Genomic DNA, 10,435 nt, shown 5'->3' on the forward strand with positions numbered 1-10,435 from the left:
CGTAGACATCAGTTATTTTTGAGAAAATTTATATTTATTAAATCAGATAAAACTAGGCGACTTCACCATGACGTCACTTGTGCAGTTTTCATATAAAAGTGGCTAATAGTTTTGACAGTTCGAAAAAAGAAACTGATCTGACTAGTAGGAAAGTACCCTATTGAACGTCTAGGGCTCTGCTACGCAACCGTTTTTTATTTTAACGAACATCATTCATTTTGATCGGACCCGGGTACGTCCTTAAACTACGTCCACAAAAGAGGTATGGGTATTGTGAATGTCATCTCGCTCTGTGTGGTAGGGCACAGCACAGCGGATGTCATTGCATGCCATCAGGCGGGCCGTATGCTTGTTTGCCACCGACATAGTATTAAAAAAAATGATTTATTTTTCTAATGGCGGGATGGACTTTAATTATATTCGCTTTAAGGGCCATTATAGACGAGCTGAAATTAAGTATCTGAATCTCTATTGTGACATTGGTTACTAAATAAATTGAGAAAGTTATGTCACCTCACCTACTCGGAAAAGGGTTTTTTCTTCCCTGATAGGAGGGATTAAAGTGGCACTTTACTTCCCTGCTAGGAGGGATCAAAGTAACACTTTTCTGTTATAGAACACAATTTTTATATTTTTTGAATATATTTTTTAGCTCACATGATATTTTGAAATATAAATTTGCTAATAATAATAATAGATGATGTGCAAAGCACATGGTAGTAAAATTATTTCCATTTTGGGTGCAACACTTAAATATATCCCTCACTACGCTCAGGATTATATTTTAGAATCCCTCGCAACTCTTGGGACTATTGTAAAATCCTTCGCTTCGTTTAGGATTCAATATACGTCCTCGCCGTAAATATCTCATTTTGCTTCCTTGTGGCACAATCTATTAATTCATAATCCTCTGAACTCATTTTGGTGAAAAATAGAAAAAATTAAATATAATTTATTGTAGGTACTTTTCTTTTATTTCACTGCATGTTTGATAAAAACACTATACTTAGAATTAATTTTTACAAGCAGAAACGTCTGCGAACGATGCTATTAAGCTTAGAGTAAACCCGCATTCGGTCGTGAGTTGAAGTCTCACCGAAGGCAGTAATTTTTCCACTTTTAAATGTATTCTAAACTTAAGCACTATATAGTTAGAACAAGTTAAGTTGGCAGCGATTTTGATAGCCCAGACTGTGCAAGAGTTATTTTAAACGTCAAACCGCTATGAAATTATGACGTGTAAATATCACTTACGCAGTTTGGGCTATGGAATCGCTGCCAACTTAACTTAATTTATTAATAAATAAATATTATAGGACATAAATAAATAAATAAATATAAATAAATAAATAAATATTATAGGACATTATTACACAAATTGACTAAGTCCCACAGTAAGCTCAATAAGGCTTGTGTTGAGGGTACTTAGACAACGATATATATCATATATAAATATTTATAAATACTTAAATACATAGAAAACACCCATGACTCAGGAACAAATATCCATGCTCATCACACGAATAAATGCCCTTACCAGGATTTGAACCCGGGACCATCAGCTTCGTAGGCAGGGTCACTACCCACTAGGCCAAACCGGTCGTCATCATTATTACACACATTGACTAAGTTCCACGGCAAGCTCAATAAGGTTGTGTTGTGCATAGGCAGGGTCACTACCCACTAGGTCAGACCGGTCGTCAGAACTTAGACTAACTCTACATGCTTCGGCGTGAAAAGGGCTCAGGAGGTCTATGCCTATTCGGCCGGCAAGCCCGTCTTTCCCGGCCTTTGCAGTAGGTAATGTACTACAATACAACAGAAACTCCTATGTAGTTCAGGCATTTGTAAACTTTTCCTGATCCTTAATCCTTAGTCTTTATGTACTACAATACAATACAATACAAATACTCTTTATTGCACAACCTCTGAAAAAATGTACATGGAAACACATATAATACATGAAGATAGAGGTAAACAACAGGCGACCTTATCGCTACAGAGCGATCTCTTCCAGACAACCTTTAGGTAGTGGAGAAATGAAACTTAAATTAACTAATTAGGAGGTGCAAAAAAACTAAATAGCAAACTAAATTAAAACTAAAATACCCTTAAAATTTAAGTCTACAACAGTAAGACAATACATATAGGTACATACATACCACTTACATAATTATATACCTACATATATACAATACTATATAATTCTTTCCAAAAGAGATAACCAGTAACGCGGACAGAAACACTAAGGAAGGGACAGATAATAGTCTTTAGATGGGATTTGATATGTCGTAAAATTGACAGAAGCAGCTCGATACGGGCAACCAATGTCACTTTGACGTTAGAAATATCGTAGATGATAGATCTTATAGGGACCGTGCACGTTGGAGGGTCTGCCATCTTGTGGCCTGAATGAGATGGTACTACCACTGCACAATATTTTTTTTTTTCACTACATTATTTGTATTTTTATTTGAAATATTCTCTTTCCTCCCTATTTTCTCCATAATTTCCGCACTCAATTAGATATGTGACATATCATAGATATACCAGGTAAATTAATGTCATGAGACAATCTTGCATAAATCAACTGCTTACCTATGTGGTTCGAAGTAAAAAAAAACTATGACTAGAATACAATAGATATATACATATATAGACAATTAATATAAATAAATATGACCTTTTATATTGGTGAGCAATAAATAATATTTGTAATGAATTCGATCACCCATACCTCACTCGGGAACAAATATCCATGCTCATGGCAATATTATGAAAAGAGAAAACTTGATTTCAGTTACAAATAGCTAGTGATATAGCCGATGGATTTGACTAGCGAAATTATAATCAGAATTATACTTTCAAAGTTATTGAGGAAAAATGTTACAACCTGCGCGATCGTCAAATCTTCCCTCATAATTTTATTCCTTTCTAATTTCCTGGGTTTACGCGCCCTTTTAACATTCAAGTAGTCCGGCCCGATTCGAAGAATGATGAAGACACGCTTAAGATCCTTAAAAGATCGATAGCTAAACGACATGTCAAAATTGACGTTTATTTCGATTCCGCTCTGATCCCAATACGGAGCGTGCATGAACTGTAGGAGGCAGCACAGGAGCCGTCAGATTTTTGGCGCGAGGCGTAAATGTGATGTTTTTTGTTCCGATGTAGCCCACAAGATGGCAGAACCTACTATGCACAAGAAAACACGTGACGTGTACATGTGCATGTTTATGGTTCCGATTCAGGCCACAAGATGGCAGACCCTCCAACGCGCACGGTCGCTATAAGATCTATCATCTACGATATTTCTAACGTCAAAGTGACATTGGTTGCCCGTATCGAGCTGCTTCTGTCAATTTTACGACATATCAAATCAGAACTTCATCAGAACGACTAACGTTTTTTTGCGATTTCGGGGTTGGTCCCATAGTAAAAGTTGTTCAGTATGACCTATATATTCACCTCGTAAATTATTACAGGTGACTAAATAAACAGCCTGTATATACCTATTTATTGTATATCTACTATATTACCTTTTTATTTTCATCCTATATAATAGACAAATTTTACCTGAAAATAAAATTTATATTAAGTTACTTACCTTGTTCCAAGCCTTCAAATCAGGCTTGGAACAAGGTACAGTCAACTTAATGTAACTCTGCCCTTTTAAGAATGGCAAAATTATACAATCATATCCCTGCTCTGCGGTAGTTGACATATTTAACGATAGATCAAAACAGTTTAAATGGAAGGTGATGAAATATGTTGGCTCACTGGATATCCCAAAGTAAATAGCCACAGATTCACAGATGCCATAAAAATACTTAATAAAATATTTATATAAAATAATACAATACAATACAAATATACTTTATTGCACACCTCAATACCTACTGAAACAAAAAAAATTTAAAATAATTGTATATAAGTAGTTAATAATTGTTATCATTTATCTACTATTTAACATTATAGCATTAGTTAATGTAATGTACTGGTACTAATTAATTTAACCGTAAGATTCCTGCATTTTCACTGGTAGAAGACACTTATATAAGATGTGGTTACCTATAATTAGGTAAGCATTAATCCTGATTGTCATATAGGTAGATTTAAGAGCATGTAAGATCTATTATCTGTTGGTAATCCTGAATAAAGAATATAAATAGTCTAACCAATCTCTCGAGTTGTACAAGTTGTATTACATCTTGAGGTGAGTACCTACAAACGGTTGGAAAATATTGTTCAAATTGAAACATCAAGTCACCATTACTCCTAACACAGAAGCCGATACATATATCACCTATCAACGTGGTCTTTAAGAGGTCGTACTAATATTTTTTCAAGGTCCGCTTGACAGGCTGACCTCGACGTATCGGTCGCGGAGGACAGACGGTCGCAAATATTTGCGCGCGGCGCGGCGCGGGGCGCGGGACGCTGGGTGACCTTGCGGCGCGTCTGCCGCGCAACCTTGATCTTGAAACGACCGCCGCGCCGCTGCGCGCCCGCGACTCCGGTACGGCATACGGCATCATCAACGTCGACACCTATCGTAGCACATGGTAACAAATAATAGTTACTGATACGTAGTGTAATTGATAGGTTATATGCGAAATATCTACGATGATGATCGACGGCGTTAGCAAACACCGGAAAGTAATTTATGCACGCGCATAAACTAATGCGCACGTAACGTAAATCAAATCAGCGAATTCAAATTGAAGGTAAGAAGGAGCTCAATGCGATTTGTTGCTTAGCGAGCAAAATAAGCAGCGTCGCCGGTGAACTGACTCAACTTTGCTTTTCGAAATATATTGATAACATGTTTAAGTATTAACTTGTGACAAATCGCGCAAACACTGCCATGCAACAAATAAGAGATTGACGATGGAACGAAGTATGAAGAAAAATGTAGACAGTAGGTACAATAGGGTTCAAAAGTGCACGGACAAGTTATGAATGAAATAATTCATGGTACTTAATTGTTTTCGCTTTGTGTAGGTCCCTCCTCTCTATCTCATTATCAGTCATGTCACAACCTTGTCCTATTTCGAACGTACAAGGGCTCATTCATCTCCAGCCGTAAACACATAATTGAGTAGGTCTTTGGTCTCCAATCAAGTACCTATCTTCCTCCACAGCCACAATATGAAGTGCCTTACCAAAGAAAATTGATTGTAATAGAGAGATAAAGTCTAAGAAAAACATGCCCCTTAGTTTGACATCCAAAACAGATGACACTGTACCGCCCCATATGTTTTGCGGCCACAGAAATGTCAAATTTATGGTATGACAAATGTCAACTTTTGACAAAATGTATGGATGGAGCTGTCCAGCCTGTGCCTGTCAAATTCGAAGCACGAAATTGTCTTAGGTTTTACACATCTTAATCAATGTATCTTTGCTTAAACTCTAAACAAACCACAACAGTGACTCACCTTTCCAACAGCACGCACTGGAACGAGCGTATTCAGAAACCGAAAATGTGGCAGCAAATTATTATAAGAATAATTCTGTCCCGAACGCAATTATTATAAACGTATTACGATTCTGAATCAATTGTGAATGCTCTACTACCAAAAACTAAACCAAAAAGCTTATTTCTTAAGTCAACATTAATTAATACCACTTTTGCATGCGCTATGCACAGTCAGCAGAAACCCCTGCATACAAATATATACATGCATATGCAGCATGTGAATGTACGTACATGTACAGATGTGTGTTTATGCACCTCCAAGAACATTATTATCACTGAAACACAAGCACTTAATAGTAGATTGTTAACCATGGAATGAAAGGCACTTATTTCTGTCGAGGTAGTTTGGCGCTAGCGCTTAGCGCTAATAGTCCGAGGCTGAAATGGTGCCTTTCATCCGAGTTAAACACTCTACTTTTTATTTCGAATACGAGGAAAGTAAAATACATGTGTATGTAAAAAACCACGACTAAGTATAAACTTTTAAACTTATTTACTTTTTTTTTATTTCCTGGGTACTTTCAATAAATAAATTCAATTAACAATTTAGGTAAAAGTATCATGATTTATGCAATGGGGAGTTAATTATCCTAATGGAAATTGTACAATAAATTCATATAACTCCTCGTATGTATCTATAGGCCCTGATTAGTGCGAAGAATTACAATCTATATTGTATTTAGCAATTAATTTAAATTCAAGCGCACTGATCAGTGCTTAGACATACAAAGGGTTATGGGAAAGTAAAATGCTCTATCATTTTCGGCACACTTCTTAGAACAACAACGACCCACTTTCAGAAGCATGAGAGATGAAGAATATATGATCTCGTTTTTTAACCACCTTTAAAAAAGGAGGTTCTCAGTTGGACCTGTATGTTTTGTAAGTATGTGTTTGTTCGCGATTACTTCGGATGAACCAATTTTGATGCGGTTTTCAGAAAAGGTTTAAGTATACATGGGTGGTTTGAAAAAAACAATTGGACCCGGAAGGCGGGCGGTTCACTTTATAAAAGATATATAAAAAAAATTTTTTTTTTTATTAAGTTTTTTACTTTTTATAATTATCTCTAATCTAGAAATATAATGGTGTCGGATATCTTTGAGTACCTTGTCATAATGTCGTATGATTTATATCATATTATAGCTGCTTTATTTGCAGGACGGGAAAATAATTTTATGGTTCTTACATGGGTGCAACTGTAATAATACAGGCACAACGAATCACACAAAAATATCTGACTCTATCTTATTTGTAGATATAAAAGACCGATATATATTTTCGCTCGCTTCGTTGTGCCCAATGTGCAAGATCCAAGAACCATAAGTTCGAATCCTCGATCGGATATCCATAAAACGATAACCTTTGAAAACATGTTTAAAGTTAAATGGCATGTTTTTCAGTGTAATAGCATTTACATGGGTTGCGTAGCAGCGGCATAGTGCACGTGTAAGTTTATTGCAGCGGTGTAGGGTGCGCGGCGCATGCGCACGCGACCTTGAGCAAAGCAAGAGCAGTGGTGTCATTATAATTGTTTACCGAGCACACGCTAGTCGAAATTAAAGTCGAACCATTAAGGACCTTCGATCCGAATCCTTTAGTTTTCTAATGTTTTTTGTAGCTTATCATATGAACAGCAGCGGCTTTAAGCAATATAGTATTCTTAATTTACTTCAAAGTTCATTGTCTTCAAGATATTTGGCATCAAAGTTGAACATATTGGGCCAAAAAAACTGATTTTCTGGGCATAACTTTTGTGTTAATTAGATTAAAATTAAAATCTCTGACCAGTTTTTAGAGACGTCGAAAACGAACCCAATAATGTAGATTTCGTATATGTAAAATATCACAACAATCGAGTAACAAAAAAGTGTTTTTATTAGACAACGTTTAAAAATATCATTAAAAAATAAGAATTCATTTCTTTCATAATCCGGCAGACAAGAATGAAGATGAAATATTGAAGAACCGATAGCCGTTTGTCTTATAATTATATCTGTAATGCAAATGTAAAAGTAACGACTCAAAATTTGTCAAAATCAATGAAAAACCGCGGGGAGCTCCTTAAAGAGCCATCTCCTTTTAAGGCCCCGTAGGTTCGTATTCTTCTCTCACTCTCACTGAGTGCAAGAGTGAGCGATACGTATGTGCGTGTTCGGGACCGCGAATGTCATGTTTTTGAATTTTTACTTAAAAACAGTAATCGATGAACACGCTCATAAATAAAATTGCATATTTTTAGAAGCAATTTTTATGCCTAGGTATATATAGTTCATTTCATTCACGATGACGCGCTTGTCAAATACGACTCAAGGCACAAGTCTTTGTAAATGACACTATCTATAAATTGTTACAAATTTTTAAAGTAAGTTTTTGACCTATTTTTGATTTTTTTATATTGAACGAAAGTAAAATGATTCGAATCGATGAAGTCCCTGGAGAACGCCTTGAAGATTGCAGATTAAATTTTGGCAACCGTATTGTGATCTTAAAAAAGCGGTACGGTTTTCATAAAACTCTGTTTTCTGAACGGCACCTTAAGCATAGTTTGAAACGGATCTCGAAAGCGAAGCATAGTTCACCGAAGAACTCGACTCACATGCGCTCGCGCAATCTATAAGAATGCACGACCAGACTGCAACCGTCAATGCAGCGGGTCTCGTTTCGGTCACACACGTCCACGTCAAATATGGACAGCGGCAGGGGAGACTGGGGCAAACCGGGACGTATGCTAATGTTGATAAGTAATAGCTACGTGGCTACGGAAGCGTCATTTGTACGAGCTTCAGTCAACTACCCTATGAGTCTCTGACTATGAGAGAAACCCGACGCTGCTTATTTTGGGTCTGCCTGTGGTCAGAAAAAACTAAACTATGCTTTTTTATATTTATTTGTAATATACATCTTACATATATATTGTACTCGTAATGATTATTTTATTGTATCTCATTCTCTTCCAATGAATTAACGGTTTTTATCGTATTATGTATAGTGTCTTTTTTTCGACCCTAGACTCAAAAGAGGTTACATACTCGTATGTTGTAAGTTTAATGTATACCTGTATATACCTACTCATCTGGGGTATCATAGCTCCCAAATGAATGAAGTGGAATTTATATTAACCTAAAGTTTTGTCTGTCCAAAAGATTCTATGCTAGGTTTGAAGTATAAAAACTGTTACGACGGACGTATACTTCTTAGAAAAGCAATGAAGAGTAGTGATAAAAGATCAATAGCGAATATTTCCGAGGTTCTGATACTGCTGATACGAGTATCACGAGAAATGCGCACTATACCTACCGCTCTTATCAGCGGATGTCTTATCGCAAGGCTGCAGCCACGTGTCGCTGACCAAAGCAAGGTCGAACTTTAACTACATTCGCCATGGTACTCCAATCTCTGATATAAAACTATAAAAAGCATACCTACGTACAGCATCAGCTTTAGCTACTTGTACCTATAATATACTCCATAAATTTTGCGTACTCGTACTTACTGCACTTTCAATAACGTATATACGAGTTAGTAAAATACTCTTTACAGTGTAGCACAAATTAGGTAAAAAACAATAGTTTATCGTTAAAATCGTTTCCACATAGCCATTAGATTACAGTAACAGGAAATGAATAATTTATTTATGTAGTATTAGATTAGCTTCAAGGGATTGCTCATGCTTCATTTAGTGTATGAATGCGTTAACATGTTAATAATAGTAATATTTGTACCTATAATAATTATATCCATAGATGAGGTTAAGTTTATTTGATATCCTTGCATATCCCACAAGTCATTTAAGTGGTCACTGATAGCCACCACAAGCTAGCGGGACTTTTTTCGCTGCAACCTTGTATACATATTTCGTGTTTGTACGAAATAGTGATGACATGTGTATGTAAGGTTTACAAGACGTTACACAAATCTGAACCGTATTCCCTTGTCAGAAGTTCCAAATCCCGACTTTATTGTAAAGTTCAGAGTTCCAAACATTGTGCCAATCATCCGTAACACCTTGACCTGTTTTGAGCTCTACGGCCATGGGACACTTGCGATAACAAAGCGCGAAATGAATACCAGCTTTTGTAGGCACAATAAAGTGGTTCCGATAAGAATAAAAGCTGATAAAACTTACCTAAATTAACTCTGGTTGCTATCGTGGCGTAAAAAAGTAATTGTGCTTTAATGTTAAATTCGTGTCATGTAAATTACATATGATGTGCAACCCCCTACAATTAGTAGTACACAATACAATTAGTAGTAATTGTAGGGGCATTACAATGAATTTGAAGAATTTCATCGGGACAGTGTGAGATGGTGACTTTTTTCACATCATTTGATAGGCCTTTTAAATAAATAAATATTATAGGGACATTCTTACACAAATTGAGTAAGCCAAGAAGGCTTGTGTTGTGGGACTCAGACAACGATATATATAATAGACAAATACCTTAACACATAGAAAACATCCATGACTCAGGAAATCTGTGCTCATTACACAAATAAATCCCTATGCTTCATAGGCCAGACAAGTGGATAAAAATGAGGTTGTTTCTATAAAACAATTTTTGATGTAGTGAAAACGAAGTCGAAAATATTGTGTCAACTATCTAACTTTTGAACCGGACGTACCTATAAAAAAAATATGAAAAAAAAGCATGGAGAACATTATTTTTATACTCTAGATTTAATTTTAATGATTAGTTTACTTAAGATTTATTACATTTTTCATTTATGAAATAGACATTTTAGTAATTAAAATAAAATAAAGTTTAATAAATACAAAAAAAAAATTTGGAACATGACCCATTAATCAGTGTTTAAAAAAACTCCTCTTCGTATTAAAATGACGTAAGTGCCGGAAAGATACGCCCTATTGCTGGTATAGCTTTTTATACCATATGATATGACGGTACGGAACGGAACCCTCCATTATGCGCGGTCCATCACGCACTTGGC

This window comes from Cydia pomonella, chromosome 9 (genome assembly GCF_033807575.1).
Source record: "Cydia pomonella isolate Wapato2018A chromosome 9, ilCydPomo1, whole genome shotgun sequence".
Taxonomy (NCBI): Eukaryota; Metazoa; Arthropoda; class Insecta; order Lepidoptera; family Tortricidae; genus Cydia; species Cydia pomonella.